The 17,031-nt window shown below is 36.8% G+C and overlaps 1 protein-coding gene across 3 annotated transcripts in view; it reads right to left on the reverse strand.

Moving 5' to 3' along the window:
• SERTAD4 (SERTA domain containing 4) overlaps window positions 1-17,031 on the reverse strand; it is a 58,774-nt gene that overhangs the window by 5,860 nt on the left and 35,883 nt on the right. The gene's annotated exons all lie outside the window — the stretch shown is intronic.

Raw genomic sequence — 17,031 nt, forward strand, 5'->3', positions numbered from 1 at the left:
TTTAACTGGCAACAAAACTAAATTCAGAAGCTGTTATTTGTAGCAGTATTGTCATTTTTCACTAAGCCTTATCTCAATCAGTAGTAGTTAATAGTAACAGTACTAGTAGTGTTATTAAATATACATTTATAACAAAATATGATACAAGTTCAATCAATTGCATTCATTGTAAAATCTATAGCAATCTCTGAATGTTGTTTATCGGAGCAGATATTTGGCTAATTATTGAGTTAGTATACCAACTTTACTTCAATGCCAATTTGCATTATGTGAGGTTCTTTTTTATAATTAAAAGATGTGTGTATGGTAGATTAGGCTTAGATTAGATGAGTGCTAGAGATTTGCTGGATGAACTTTCTAACTAAAAGGATTTTGAATATAATTTTTGCTTCACATGCATAAGAAAATGTTCATAACATATGCTGGACTGTGAAAATTAAAATACACTTAACATTTTATTAGGCAGGCACTCTTCCTATCTTGTTTTCTCACCCATTCTGTCTTAGAAAATAGCATTTTTCTTGCCTTAAATTCAGGGTGTGATTACACTTTTGCTAGCACCTCACTGGGCTTTTTGCTGATTTGCTTTTTCATATTTGCTATTGCATACTTAGTGAAGGCAAGGACCTCTGTTGTGGCCACCCAATAGAGGCCACTTATAATTATTCCATGTTGCAGCTGTCAAAACATGGTTTGCTGTTTGTATTCTACAGTTCACCACAAGCAATTGGATTTTTTTCTTTATGCTACCACAAATGCCTTTCCTCAGGAAAAAGAAAAAAGAAAATATAAGGAACAACTCTTAGAAAACTGCCAGACTGCACCCACATAGTCAACCACTACACCCAAATTAACACTCATCATGTGTTGACAGCCATCACACAGAGTGGTTTAAAGTGGTTTCTGTTGGGTGATCCATTGGATCATCCTTTCAGAGAGATTTTCTTACCTGAACAAAGAAATAAAATGACAACAAGCAGATTATTATCATTTTCATTTTAAAATTAAAAAAGAAAATAATAATTTTATTGAAGAAAGATAAATAGCAAAACAAATATAGATGCTTCTTGTTTAACAAAGGATGCTTTTGATGAGAACATTTGTGGTTGATCTTCTATTCTTTAAGAATATTCTAGAATATTCTAGAATAGAATAGAATAGAATAGAATAGAATAGAATAGAATAGAATAGAATAGAATAGAATAGAATAGAATAACAGAATTAGAAGGGACCTTGGAGGTCTTCTAGTACAACCCCCTGCACAAGGAGGAAACCCCATACCATTTCAGATAAATGGCTGTCCAATCTCTTCTTAAAAAGTCCAGTGCTGGAGCATTCACAACTTCTGGAGGCAAGTTGTTCCACTGACTAATTGTTCTAATTGTCGGGAAATTTCTCCTTAGTTCTAGGTTGCTTCTGTCCTTGATTAGTTTCCATCCATTGCTTCTTGTCCTGCCTTCAGGTGCTTTGGAGAATAGCTTGACTTCCTCTTCTTTGTGGTAGCCCCTGAGATATTGGAACACTGCTATCATGATAGCCCTAGTCCTTCTGTTCATTAAACCAGATATACCCAATTCCAGCAACCGTTCCTTATATGTTTTAGCCTCCAGTCCCTTAATCATCTTTGTTGCTCTTGTCTGCACTCTTTGTAGAGTCTCCACATCTTTTTTACATCATGATGATCAAAACTGGATGCAGTATTCCAAATGTGGCCTTACTAAGGCATTATAAAGTGGTAGTAACACTTCACATGATCTTGATTCTATCCATCTGCTAATGCAACCTAGAACTATGTTGGCTTTTTTGGCAGCTGCAGCATACTGCTGGTTCATATTTAAGTGATTGTCCACTAGGAATCCAAGATCCCTCTCATAGTTACTACTATTGAGAGAGATACCACCTATACTGTACCTATACATTCTAACATTTCACTTCTTTTTCCCCATCTTAAAGTGATATCAAGCTGATCATGATGGAATACCAGTTTTTCCAGATAAATCAGCATGATCATCATGTTTTTTTCTTGCAGTTTATGCCCAGTGAAAGCAAAGCATGACTGTTTGGAGAACTGTGTTTATGAAGGAGAATATCTTCACCTTCTGATTGATGAATTAGCGTACTTCTTGGAATTATGACAATATTATTTCTTAATGTTTATCTTTGTTACAATGAGATTCTTGTAAAATTCTTTCACAGTCATCCACATTCCATTGCAAAGTCTTTGAAGAGCCAAATCCCTAATTAAAATTATGGGAAATCCTATCTTCAATTCCAGTGTATTTGCTGGCAATCCAGACAGTTAAATTAAATCAAAAAATTATGTTGAAAAATGAGTAGTGCTAACTCCTTCACTGACAGCATTGCATTAGCAATATTCTTTCATCATTCCAGAGAAGAATTTAATGCATATGGAATTGATTTTTTTCTCATTATTTCATTGAGGGAAACCAAGATAGAGTTCTTTGAGAACCGTTCTACAGGATTGTCAAATGCTGGGTAGATGAAATCTATACCTTATTCCATAAGTCATGCTGGTAATTCTGAAAATCTAAAGATAAATCTATTTCATCATTTGAAGTTTCTGAATTTTTTTTTTCTCCATCATCCAATAAGAACTTCTGGGTTCTATCTATATTCTATCTTCCTTCTCCCCCTGCTCACAACTGCATGTTTCTCTTCAACTGAAACTTGACAAAGATTCTCCATAAGTAGTATTTTTGATACATGAATTCTCCACATCAGCACCATTTTCTCTTTTCACAATTGGTAGAAGCTGATAGAAATCACCAAACGTATATCCAAAGAGTCCAGAATATGGCTTCAAAGCTCTCCCTAATCATGGAGCTCTCATCCCAGACACTAAGCCTTACTTGTTGAGGCAAATTTGAAGTACTGGAGGTTTTTTCTGATGTTACAATGAACATTTTAATTCACTTTGAGGAATATCTTCAGTCTTGAATGACACAATGTTAGGTTTCGTTGTCATGGTAGCTTCTCAATAATTCAGAAATCTCACATTGAATTACATCAATGTAGAGTATTCCTTTCTCAGTTCTACCCTATCTTGACTTTCCATGAAGTAAATTTAAATAAATTTGGCTTGGTGGCTGGGATCTGGCATTACATGTCTGATGTAATGATGGATTTGCCCTTGAATAATCACAGATGGATTCCATCCATTCCTCATTGGAAGGACTTCTTTGGCACCAAAAGATACCAAGTGGAAGAGGCAGTTGTATTGTCTGATATTCTTTCTGAACTCATTTGCAATAGATTCATCATTGCTATATAAATTGACCAGTTCATTAGGTAAAGGTTGCAAATTGCCTATCCTGACCTTTCTCTTCCTCCAGGGAACAGTCTAGTCTCCAGTCTGCATTGATAGATAGTAGCACATAGCACCAAGAGGGTTGATTCATTAAGTTTATCCTATTTGCAACTTCTTCTTCACCATGAGCCACCATTATAAATCACCCTATTTTCTAATGCAAATGCATTTAGATGATATTACCATCTAAAGAGGGGGATGGGTTACACAGTCCAGATTAGCCGATGATACCAATACTTGCCTCATATGAATCTTCCTATGCCAGCTGAAAAATTGTTCTGCCTCTATATTGATTGAAAACTACTATCTAAATTTATCTACTGAGATTTTTCCCAGCTTTGCTTCTTGAGAACTATCAACTGTAGATGCTATGGATAATTGGAATATATTCTTTATAGAGAACATAAGTATAACTCCTCAAGGCTTATTAAATATTAGAAAGCTGGATTTTACTTCAGTACTGTAACATCATTATCACAACATATATGGAAAACTAATGTAAATAATGTAAAGAGGGGTGTCAAACTGCCAGCCCATGGGCCAGATGCATCATCCAGAAGCCGCGCCCACCCCATTGCCGGCAATGGCAAAACCGTCCCAATAAGTTGTGTGACATCATGAGTTTGACATGTCTGATGTAAACTGAAGATAGTCCTCACTTAAGGACCATTCTAGTTCAATAGACCTCCCCAAAGCTACTTACAACTAGTTTTTGAAGTTCCAATAGCCACAACCCACCCCACATCTAATCACACCCATGTTCATATGATTGCATTTTGGCCTCTTGGCAACCAGCTTGCATTTACAGCTATTTGCATCATCATTCACATGACTACAGTTTTCAGTGTAGAAAGAATTTCAATGTTTTTTTGCCAGTTTCCAGCAGTTACTTTCCAGCAAAAACTGCCATCAGGGAAAATGGACTCGCTTAATAACCGTGGCATTTGCTTAATAACCACTGCAAAAAAAATAAACAATAATAAAATCAGACACAATTACAGTTATAAATTGAAGACTACCTATAATCTTTATTTTCCCCTTATTTTTCTCTAGGATTTATTTCTTATCAATTTGCAATTATATTTCTAATGCTTGAATGTGAATTGTTACTATTGTCTAAATCAGAAGGCTTTGAATTATTTCTCTACTGCTATCGTTACACGCTGCTAAAATTTAAAATTTCAAACATGGTAAATTTATTTTCAGAGAAAAAAAATGTTATGCAGACAGTTGGGGGCATTTTGAACAGCATTGCTTGCATTATGTAAATTAGCCGTAAATCGTTTCCCAATTTTGTGAGGTGCTTCACATTTCTGGCACACACCATTCAGAAGTTAGTGAATACTGACAGCTATTATCAACATTTTAAAAGAGAATAATATTCTGCCTCCAAACCCTCTTTTCTTTTTTCTTCTGCTCTCCCCCACCCCGCCCCTTCACTCTCTCCCTCTCCCCCCCCACTTTCTCTCTGTCAAGTATTTTGCACCAGACAGCCAAAGATGAAGAAAATCAAGAGCAGGAGGGATGGGGGGGTGGTGGCAGGGAGGAACACTTCCAAGTATAACATTAAAAGGTCTTGCCTTAAGACCATGGATTTCCTTTTGGGTACTTTCAAAGAATGCATCTTTAGTTCTTTTTGGCTGCGTGACCAGCAGTTGTGGGGTGTGTCTGTGGTTTTTCACTTCTTCACAGTGACTCTATTGTTCAGAAACTGAAGCCAATTTATGGAAAGAAATGGAATGTTTATGTAACTTACTGTGCTTTAGACACGAATTGAAAGAGAGGGAGGGAAAAATGTGATGGAGGAAGGCCAGTCAAAACAGGATTTTTCTTCCTTTCTGGACACAGATGTTGGAAAAACACAGCTCTGTCTTCATATTAAATCAAACAGCATTTCCATTTTTAGAAACTGTTTTTTTTAATTAAGTAGGTCAGCAAAGCAAAACCATGTACTATTTGCTCCGACTTGTTTGTTTAAAAATGTGCCAGTGGTTGAGTGCTCTTGTCAGCCTTAGAACATCAGAGAGCAAGAAAATAGAAGCCACAGTGGGTTTCACCGATACTGTAGCTACATTGCCAGGCCCCCAAAAATACAGTTGGCAGGTTTTTGCCACTCTGCAGATGGCAAGTGCCCCTTTTAACTAGAATGTAATTTCCTGGAGGAGCTGTTTCCAGATTAGCTGGGGTGCATAGAAGTCTTTAAAAATAACAGTCACATGAAGAAAAATGAGCACTTACTAATGTTTCATGTTTTGATATCTTTTAGTGCATGTGTAATAGGTAAAAAAAAATTCCACAGTGGCTAAAATGCTACCAAAACTAAAAGAGCATAGGAAGTAGTGACATCATGGTGCAATAAATAAATAGTTTGGCCAAAGCCTTTACTAATCCTTCAGTTGCTTGCCATATTTCTGTATATAGTCTATTAATTCCTGTAACCTTCTAATTCAGTGATAGCCAGAGTGCTAAATTAATGTTCCATTATTAGAGGCTCTTAAAAGTAGGGCATATTTCCTAAGGTGTCTTGAATGTTGACATCTTTACATACATGATTTCAGTGTACATTCCATCTATGTTTGACCTTCTGTGAATCAGTTACTATCTCTCCATTGATGTCCTTTAGCATACAACCTGTTGAAATCTTCTTCTAAGATCAGAGATATTTTGGAGAACTATTTTTGCTTTTCCAAGTTTGTTTCCCTCTTCCAATGTCTTTATAAATGTTGTTGTAATATTTCTTTAAGAGTCTTCTAACAGCTATCTGAAATTCTTTGTTCTGGTCTTGTCTTCTCTTCTTGACAATTTTCACAGTTTTTTTTAACATTCCATTTGCTTTCTTCTGTTTCTTGGTCTTTGGAAGTCTCTTTCAACATTTATCTCAAACAACTTCTTTTATATAATTACATAATTCCCCTTGTTCCTATCAATGAGGATTTCAAAACAATTCCTGATGTTTTTGAAAATGATAGATATATATACCAGATCATATTATGGAAACGGGTTGACTTTCTTCTTTCACTTTGACTTGGAACTTGCACATGAGCAGTTCATGACCCCTTTCACAGTCAGCACCTTGCTTAACTGAGCTGTTCCACTGCTTGTGACAATAATATAATCGATTTGATTTCTGTGTGCTTCTGGTGATCATTGGATTCACATAAATTGATAAATCATTTTCCTGCTTCATTTTTCCAACTACATTTTATTCCATATTATTTCCAATGCTAGTCTTCTGATTCCAATTACAAACAACATATCTTGCTGGCATGTTATGTTGATTTTAGATTGAATTTGATCATAAAACTCAATAACCCCGAATTTTTCTGCATCAGTGATTGGAACACAATCATGACACTAAAGGGCTATTTGTGAAGTCTGCTGATATTATTTAGTCACTGATTGCATTGTGCCCAAATATTACCCTTGCTATATCCTTCCTGACTATGAAAGCAATACTGTTCCTATTTGTTTCCAAACAGCAAACAATATGATATTCTCACTGGAAGTGTACAGTACTAGTTTATTTCACTGATTTTTCATTTTGTTTAGCTTTCTTGTGTTTATGTTTCTTATTATAGTTCTGTTTTTGCAGTTTTGGATTTTCTTTTCCTGCATGACACCATCAGCAACAAAATATCCCAAAGACTTTAACCTAGTTAAGTCATAAACACCATTAACTCTCCAAAAGACCTGCAGCTCTTCCTCAGTAGCACGTTAAGTGCCATTCGATCTGAGGGAGTCACCATGTTATTATCAATCATTTTATACTGTAATGTCTAAACACATGGTTTTCTTGGTAAAATACAGTAGTGTTTACCTCTGCCTTCTTCCCTGCAATATCAGATTATGTCTTTCTTTCAATTTGATATTATGCCTTCCCTCAATCTTTCTGTATCATTGTAGAGGCTATTGGGATGATCTTCATTCTTTGGGTGACAATGCTGAGATTATATATTCTTGGCATACATTCCCAGTGTTCCTCCAGGACAGACAGATACACACACACTACACACACCAGTAAAGCAAGACTCAAGAGGGTCAGTGTTATTTATCTCACCAGTATTGAAACTAATGTCATCTGGGGAGATAAAAAAAAAGATTAAATTTGGATATATGGGAGATGTAGATTATATATTGTGCATCCTTGAGATCTAACAATCTGTCATTCCCCAACTATGTTCCCAACACCAGTGTAAATGAATTTACACCTCCTCTGTGACTAGCAGAAAAACTGCAGTTCTTTGGGAAATGGCTCAAAATGTTTTAAATGGGGGTGGGGGGTGAGGGAAAAGAAAGAGAACCACTGTGATGTGAAACATCCCCAAGGAATCACCCTATTAAGTGTACAAATGGATGTTTCCCAGGATTTTAATTTCTTGCATTCTTAACTTGTCCCTTCTGCTCCCATGTGGCATCATGATGTAGATTCAATTGAGATCACTGGCACAAGATCACTAGAAAGTAGGAATTTAAATCAGTATCTTTGCAGTCATATAATTTACTATAATGCCTTAACTGCTGCCCAACACTGTTTCTTAGATCTATGAACAATTCGATAAAAAGAATTGTAAATGTTTACTCTCTTAGATAATAATGTTAGATTTTTTTTTTAAAAAAAAAACAAAGTTCAATGACACTAAATAAACTACCTGGAAAAAGTAATTCCCACTATGTTCACTCGGATTTCACCAGAAATCTGTTACATAGGAGAGCAAAGCAAAATTACTTGGTCTGTATAAATACATATATAGAGAAGAAAAATGATGATTAATTACAGATTTCTGTTCTGCTACACAGATCTTCAGCTATTTTGGCCCTTTACTGCTGTCAGAAGCAAAGGGCCAACGGATAATTATCATTCCCAGTTTGCAGTTATGAAACTAAAGCTGAGAAAAAGCAACTTGTTAGATCTATTTTGCGGGCCCTGTTGAAGTGGCATTCTTAACTCAGGACTGCTAAGTCCATCCAAGCCTGAGAAAGATCTGGCTCCAGTGAAAATGCTCCTGCTTCGTAACAGAATCTGCCTAATAAAACATTAATTTGCCATGAGGCCCACCAGTCAGACATCTGCTGGGCCTTTTAAAAGCCTCCCACTGCATTTCAATGTGCACATTTCAATCTTCAGTCATATATTCCATAGAGACTCCATCTGCAGAGGAAAAGCAGCACAACACTATGTGGGGTTTCAGTTTTTTTGGCCTTCACAAGTAAAACCTGAAAGCAATTAAAGCCGAGTGCCATGCCAAATCAGTTATGCCGGTAGGGCTGGATTTTCCCACAGAATTATTATACAAGGATCAATTTGCATTCAATGCAGACTAGAACACATAAGCTTGCTCCAAGAAGACACAAGCCAGCTTGCAGCCAGATTTCTTCTAGTTGTTGTTTTTAAAGAAAGAGGAGGAAGACTTGCACAAACAATTGTGAGCGTGGTTTTGTTGGTACTGAGGCAGTGGTTTCTAACTAGTAAGAAAGCTGCAACAGGCATCAACATCTGACTTTTAAAATTAGAGTTCCTGGGGCTCAAGATTATCTGAAAAATGAGCCTTAAAATCCTTTATTTTTCATCTTGGATGCAAGAAGGCTGGTTTTGCTTATTCAGTGTTACGGGGGGGGGGGGAGGGAAAGAGAACATTTCATATCATAGGCCTTTTTGTGCACATCAACCTCCTTTCATAAGCTGTCAGTGAATTCTACCATTTGCACAATAAATGGAGTGAATGAAGTCTCAGTGCTCAGCACTGTAAGAGATACTTATACTCAGCATTTGTTATTGTTCTTATATTTGCTGCAAAGAAAATCAAAAGCTTTTTCTTTCTATTTCTTTTTATTCTTTCTTTCTGCATTTTTGTCTGTTTTTTCCTTTTTCTCTGTTTTGTGTTTTTACTTTTTATTAGTTCATGTTAGTTTTCATGCTCTCTGTAAGTGTACAAACAAACCTATAGCATATTCTTCTTGTAGCTGAAGCTTTTTATCCTTTGTCCCTTCCTGCCTATCTCTTCACCTTCTTCTGAAAGACAAAGCATTTATCCTTTCAACTTTGGGGAAGTTTTCTTCTTCATGTTTTACTAGGTCTCTTATTACTTCCCATAATTCCCCAGGCTGTCTTTTGCGTAAATAAAGTATATAGATTATTTTCCTTACATAGAATTAATATTTTAACAATATTGTCTCTGGATAAAATTTACTGACACGTGCCTTGACCCTTCAGTTCTTGAAGTTTAACCTACATAGAACTAATCACTCATTGTTTGTTCCACAATCTGTGCATTCTGCTACCTATAGTACTCGTTTGGCCCATGATTTTTATTTTTTAAAAAATAAAGTTATATGAATTCTTGGGCACAATTTTCCTAAAATCTGTACTTTGCATGCCTATACATTTTACAGCCCATTTCTCCATATACCATGCATTCTATAGATATTATTTTCACAGATAAATGGAGTTGTAAAAAAATCCCATTGGCATTATTTTTTATGAAAAGAGGCCCCCAAATACATTAAGTAAATAGATAATTTTCATATACATTTTTAACTGAAAAGCTGCATCAAACTTTGGCAAAATGTGAATACCAAATGAGAACCAATTTCCCTTCATTAATTGGTTTGGAAAGTATGAATTAGATAAGTTTCCATTAAAATGCAAAGCCAATAAAATGTGTCTCCATTCCTTCTGTTCACACAGATGGCCATCACACTGTACTGAAGAGAAAGGTGTATTTCCAACAGAAAATTCACAGCAGTATAGGGTTGCCATCTTTTTTTACCCAGCAGGAAATCTATTTCTTTTGCAGGAATATAACAGACATGGATTCAATTGGTAAAACATTTCCCAGCATGACAACAAATGTCATGGAAAACCTCAACTGCTAAATCTCCATGTGTCATACATTTATGGTACAAAGATAAAGAAAGTCTGCCAGAAAAATAAAAGTGTGTTTTTTGGATGGACTAGCCATATGGGAGTGTCTGTAATGAGCTACCCTTCAAAACTCTAGGAATAATTTAAAATAAAATAAAAGCAAACTGACTTAGGTATCATGATGAGATATACAAGATCTTCATATCCAATGAGTACTGTAGGTAACTCAATTCCCCTCAATTTGGCATTGTCCTAGGATACAGGAGGATACAGGATTGCAACATATGGTAAGTAGCTATAACAATCCAAGCTGCAAATCAAGCATTTTAAAAGCCTGCAATAATGAATAAGAAGCAGTAACAATATGGATCATTCTTCAGCTTTCAAACCCTAGTCCTTGAAGCTAAAACAAAGATCAGCAAAATCTCCAGAGGTTATCTCCAGATTTCCATATAGAAAAGACAGGGGTCAAAATCCTTTCAAAAGAGAACCATCAAACTCCTGGTCCATGCGACATAATAAGGATAGTTTTGTAGAAAACCATGGAGCAAGTTTTTGACAAGAGGACAACTAATGGCTATTGCAAAAGGTCTTTTTTTCAGAGAAGCAGAAAGCTACTTTTTTTTTTTTTTTTGTAGGCAAAGTAGGAGCTTCTGCTTTGTTTTGATTGAGACAGACATTTGGGGCCAAACTAGAAGCTGGTTTTAACACAGAGAAGGTCATTTACTATTAAATGTAGGGCATATGAAATATAGCCAATTGGGGCAATGTGGAATAGGTCCAGTAGCTTTTTTCTTCTTCCTTAATTTCTTTTTGACACTTAGAAGGGAAAGATATAGTCAGTGCTTTTTTTGTCATAGAACTCATCAGAATGGAGTTCAGGTACCTTTTTTTTGACAGATTTTCCAAGTTTTAAAAGTAACTTTTGAAAATTTGATGTTTGGTCCACATGGACTTGAATCACGCTGTCGAGCATAGCAGGTCGTTGGCAAAATCATTAAAACGGTGCATGCGGCTTGCTTGTGTGTCGAGTCCAATGCATGCGTACTTCATCCAGCTGCTCAGCTTGTGGCACTGCTCAGCTTGTGATTGGTCATGTGCTCGCACGCTGAGTGCTTACTGTGGGCAACAACCGTTATGTTTCGTTACACAACTGATGTGTGTGGGTATATGTACAGTGATTGACTGCATGTGAAAGGTAAATAAAAGATTAACAAGATATGAGTTCCAGCACCTTTTTTCTTACAAAAAAAGCACTGGGTATAGTTACCTTTTTTGCCAGAAATGAGTTGGAAAGAAGCAGCCATGCTTTCTCCCAGATATCACTATGGACGATGGCATTATTAGGAGCACTACCATCATCATTCCCAAGGAGAAAAATGTTCCCTATTTTAAAAAACACAGAATCCTCTGCCTCTGGCCATTAAAGATGTTAAATTATGAGCCTCTGAAAGTGGAAAGATTTCCCTAGTAACCTTGCTTACTTGCATGTTTAAGAATGTGCCAAAAGTCCTCCATTCAGAAATTTTAGCAAAGTAATGTATGCAGCAGTATGTATTATTGGGCAACATGGACCTATAAAATTTTTGGCAGCAATTATTTTATTTTTTTTTCTTATTAATGTGGCCTTTTCATAGCAATAGAGTGACAACATAATTTCATCTTTGCATCTCATCCTCTTTAGCTATCTTGATAATGTTATAAAACTCAACATATTTGGAAATCATGTATTTTGGGAAGACTGATTATTCTACCTGCTTTACTAGCCTTTGTCCAAGTATGCTGGGAACTTCCTAAATACTATATGCAGCAGATCTGAACATCTCTGCATTCAAAAAGATTACACTCACTTTAGGTCTAATCATTCTTGGTACTATTGCAGTGAAAAGGTACTGTCCAAATAACAGTATAAAAAAGAGACTAAACAAAAAGAGAGTTTAATAACCAAAAAAGGAAAAGCACTGTCCAATTTCTAATTAAAAATGTCCATTAGCAGTCGGTTTTGGTTTCCCAGATCTGAAGATATGGGACCAGATAACCTTTAGTCATCAAGAGTCATTAAAATGATAAATGGTGGGCTCAGAAAGTTGCAGCAGTCTTTTGTTAGATGTCTATTTAAATTTTCAATCAAACAAGAAAATGTTTGATTCCGTGTTTTCCGGGGAACTGTCAGAGTTTCTAAACAGAATTGTAGTTTAAACAAAGGTCTCGTCAACTTTACAGTTCCAAAAGGGCTCAGGCTCCTTCACAAGCCCCAAAGCCTGTAAATCTAAGAGGGCCCACACCCAATACATTCCTGTGTCAGAGACTAACAGAGTCTCTAATTACAAGGTGTGGCACTTCTGGACAAGAGACGGCTAATCCATCAGATATGTATATTATTTTACATTTTCCCTAGATTTCTTCCTCTGCTCTAGAGCTGAAGGTTCACTCACAGGCACACAAACACAGCCTATCAAACAAAATAAAACTCAATAGTAATCTTTAGATTACGATCCAATCAGGTGGAATTAAAAGCAGTTAACAATAAATTACTATAAGTAAGAAGGATATTCCAAGTGCCGAATTCTAATCCTGTTCCAGTCTCTGTATCTAGATTCATTCTGTCATGTATGTTGTAATGGGAGGTGGGGTGTTACAACTTGGATCAACAAAATCAGTCATTTCATAGTGAAAGGTATTGTGAGTTTCTTCGAAATTTGAACCAATGCTAATACTTCCCTATTTCATTTCTTAAGCTTTCTTGCATAATATCATTTGTAAAAATCAAGACTGAAATGCAGAAAGGCTTCTGTTGTAAAATGAGACTAACCCATCAGCAATAAAACTGCAGTGTTTTAACTTCAGGTAGTCTGTATGATTTCAGCTTGCTGGAAAAAAAATGGCCAGGTTCTTTGTTTGTTGCTGAAAGTGAAGCTTCTCTTATTAGACAAAGATTTAACGAATGTTTTGGCCACAAGTGAAATTATCTCATTCCCTCAGAGCAAGGATTTCACAGGTGATGATTAACTGCAAGATCACAGAGATTAAAGTTAGAAAAGAGCTCTTCGGTCAGGCCATTCCTCCCTGAGGGCAGGTGCGGAAGTTTTCCTTATGGTGTATTTCTTTACTTTCTTGTCCAGTCTTGTTTAGAAGGCTTAAACAAAGAAGCTTTTTGCAAATTCCTTCCAGCATCCTTTTACTGTTTGCCTCCTGTCTTGGGGTACTTTTTGATTCTTAGTTGACTCAGGTGATTGTCCCTGAACAGTGACTATCCTATAGATCTGGGAATTTGTTGCCAAGACCACCTGTCAGGCACAGCTTTTGAAGATTTAGGAAGGATTTGAAGAAAAAGAAGAGCAAAGCCTGAGGTGAAGGAAAGGTGGGTAAGGAATAGGCAAAATACCATCCATGGCCAGGTCGTTCAAAGCATAAGCAATAATACTTTAAAAGTGTGTACTTGCATGTGCAAGTCTAGATATCCACAGCAGAGTAATAGTCATTTTTCATATATGGCAGCATATACAGTTTTCTCATGGCAAAAGTCAGAGTTCGTTCCTTCCTTCCTTCCTTCCTTCCTTCCTTCCTTCCTTCCTTCCTTCCTTCCTTCCTTTCTTCCTTCCTTCCTTCCTTCCTCTGGGCAGCTTACAACTAAATACCAGATTAAAAACATCAAATCTCAACACCAACAAAAATAACAAGCAAGATTAATCACTCAACTTCTAAAAGCTTCTAAAAACACTAACAGAAATTAAGTATATAAACATAATTGCTTGGCTTTAGTGCTACATGAGTCTGCAACAAAATGTTGAGATGTTCCTGCTCACAGTTCTAGGCAACCTGCAACCTACACTCTTTTCCAAGGTCCTCCATTTCATTTTATTTCCTCTTTAGTTTCATCCTCTTTCATCCTTACTCCACATTTGAGGTTCTCTCCCTCTCTGTGAGTCTTTTTCTAATACTTTGGCGGGGGGGGGGGGGAGATACCTCCCCAAAGTTAGGAATGTTATCAAAGCTGCAGATACTATTGCTTTTGTGGTTAACCATCCTTCAAAAGAACACATATTTTCAATTGATATGTGACATTTATTCCTAACTTTTCTACAAAAAGAATTGAAAAGCAGTTTATAAACAAGCTAAACCAAATCACCAAAAGACTTTAAGTAAGTATCCAAGAATTTTAATCAAAATTCTGGTTAATAATCAATGTTACATTTTACTGTAAACCTAGTCATATCCCATGTGCTATGAACTCCATCCTGCTTCAGTGCTATACCTAAGCAATTAATATTTTTGTTAAAAGTATTTCAGTTCGACAAGAATATCTAATAGGAATGAATGGCATGTGGCTACCATAACGTTCCTCAGTCTTCCTCCTTTATTGCCACACATACATGAGGGTTAGTGGGAGGAGGACACGCTGACAGAATTTGTCACCTAATGGAGATTTACTTTTTTTCCTGCTCTGTCGGGTCTCTCAAACTGAGATAGGCAAGCAAAGTTACAGATGAGGATTTCAGTTTAAAATCCTTCCTTCTGAAAGCATGTAGCATCTCTATGCAGCAAATCTCTCTGACAGGCAAAAAAAAAAAAAAAACCAAAGGAGAATCAGCTTCAGGAAAATGCCACTGATTGCTCTACTGCTCTCTCTTATTTTCTTCAATGACTCTAAATCCTGGTATGTGTAATTTCCCTAGCAACCGGTTTGACAGAAAGTAACCTAGATTTCCATTGCCAGCACCTCCCACTGGCAGGTCTCACAGGTAGCCTTATCCATCATGCCCTTACCTGCCTCAGGCATCTCTCTCTTCTCTTACCAGGCATCAGCTCTAGGCAGAAGGTCTGAGGGTCTGGGGCAAAGGGAGGGGGCTGGTTACAATTTTAGGTATGACTTCCAATCTTCTTAATAGACTTCCTTCCTTTTTTTCCCTTTGGGCAGAGCCTTCTGTGTCCTGAAAAGCTGCAAGCATGACAAATATATAGCAAGTTTCATTCAAAACAATATTAGCTCAAGACTTGGGGAAGGTGTCCTGAACAAGACTTCTTCTTGTCATAGCTGCCCCACTTGATCCACCTGTTTTTTCCTTCTAGGCCCAGGTTGCACACTATCCAAAAGGAAAATGAACTTGCCTTATTCTTAGAATGATTTACACCAGGGATGGGAGCCTGTCACCTTCTGGATATTATTCCTACAACTATGAACTCTTACTTCCTGTCTTCCTCAAACCTGGCCTTGATTGGCTGGATCTGCTAGAAGCTGCTGTTGTATATGGTTACAGAAGTTCTGGCAAAAGAACGTGTCCTTTTTTTGTTGGGTTTTTGTTGTTGTTGTTGTTTTTCTCATGTCCCTTGTTTGGCAAGCATACCCTTAAAATCAAAGATTCTCAGTTTTATTTTTTAGAGTCTTGGGGTAATGGTTTTGTTTTGTTTTGGGGATTGATTTTGCAATAGTTGGTATTCACACTTTTGTGTAGTATGACCCTGTGTCTGCTTCTTTCTTTCCATCCTCTGTTAACAGATTCAATAGCTAAGATTTACATTATTTAAGTTACTTCCTGATTTCAGCAGTTGGCTTCAATCCCACCCTTCAGATCTATGATATCTGTAGTCTGTAGATCACCTGACCCATCAAAGTGTCCATGGTGAAATTTGAAAAGTGTGTTGTTGTCAGTTCTATATCATCGCTAGGATATGTTCTGTAGGAAAAACATTAAGATTGAAAAACCAGTCTTTCTGATGCTAGAAAAAGTAATTTGATATACATTTAGGTCTAGGTACTTATTTTTTTTTTTTTTTTACTTTTTCACTGTAATTTTTGTCATGGATGCCAAAAAAATTAAACAGCATGTCCTCCCATTCCCTTGCCCTCACTTTTCCTCCTTTCCAGTTGTCCACATCCAACTTTGCCTGTTCCGATATCTGGTAATCCTAATCTTAGTAGAGTTATAGTCTGCCTTTGTTCCAGTTAATCACTTTTTTCTTCCAAATTTGTCCATGCAATAACTGATTTGCCAGGTAGGTCACAGCTGGGAAGAAGTCATTGTATTTGTTTCCCTCACCTCCAGTCCTGGTGTAGCACCCAATGCAATAGTTACTTTAGCCCTGTTCAGGATCTTCTGGCAAGCCATGCATTAAAGAGAGGGAGCAGACAGCAACATGAAAGAGGATAAGAAGCAAATGCCAATGCTCTTGAGGTCAGTAGTGCTGTCCTGACATGGGGTTCACCAGGTGCTTTCCTCTGATATCATTGGCTCTGACTCCAAAGCTGGATCTTATTTGTTGTCATGCAGCTTTTACATGAGAAGTCAAAGTAATATTTTAAGGGCTGCCTAATGGTGATAGGTAAAGGCAAAACCAGCTGTAGGTGAAACTATGGAAGGGCTGCCTCTCTATTTAGCCTACCAGCAGCCAGAAAAGGGACACTGTCTTTGCCAAAAGTCTGAACTTACCATTTTTGAAATTTGGTGAATAAATTATTTGGTCCATGTGCAACACACCTGTTTTAAAGCACAAGCACTCTTTTTAAAAGAAAGAAATCCCTTCATAACTTACAAAGTGCAAACTAATCACAGTTACAAATCCATCTGGTGGTTATGTTGTCTAACTCACATTTTTCTATCTTATCAAGTAGTATAACAAATGCCTTACAAATGCCTACTTTAACAAATGCCTTACTGAAGTCATTACTGAAATTATATCCACAGCATTTCTCTGGTCCACTAATTTTGTCAAAGTATGCATAAGACTTGTCTGGCATGACCAGACAGGGTGGCATGAGATACTATGGGATGGGAAATACAAAGCACACCAATATTTCCAGAAACATTATATTAGACGAGCACTACTAAATGCATGGATTAAA

The sequence above is a fragment of the Crotalus tigris genome, unplaced genomic scaffold (assembly GCF_016545835.1).
Source record: "Crotalus tigris isolate CLP2741 ecotype Arizona unplaced genomic scaffold, ASM1654583v1 scf7180000018097.2503214, whole genome shotgun sequence".
Classification (NCBI taxonomy): domain Eukaryota; kingdom Metazoa; phylum Chordata; class Lepidosauria; order Squamata; family Viperidae; genus Crotalus; species Crotalus tigris.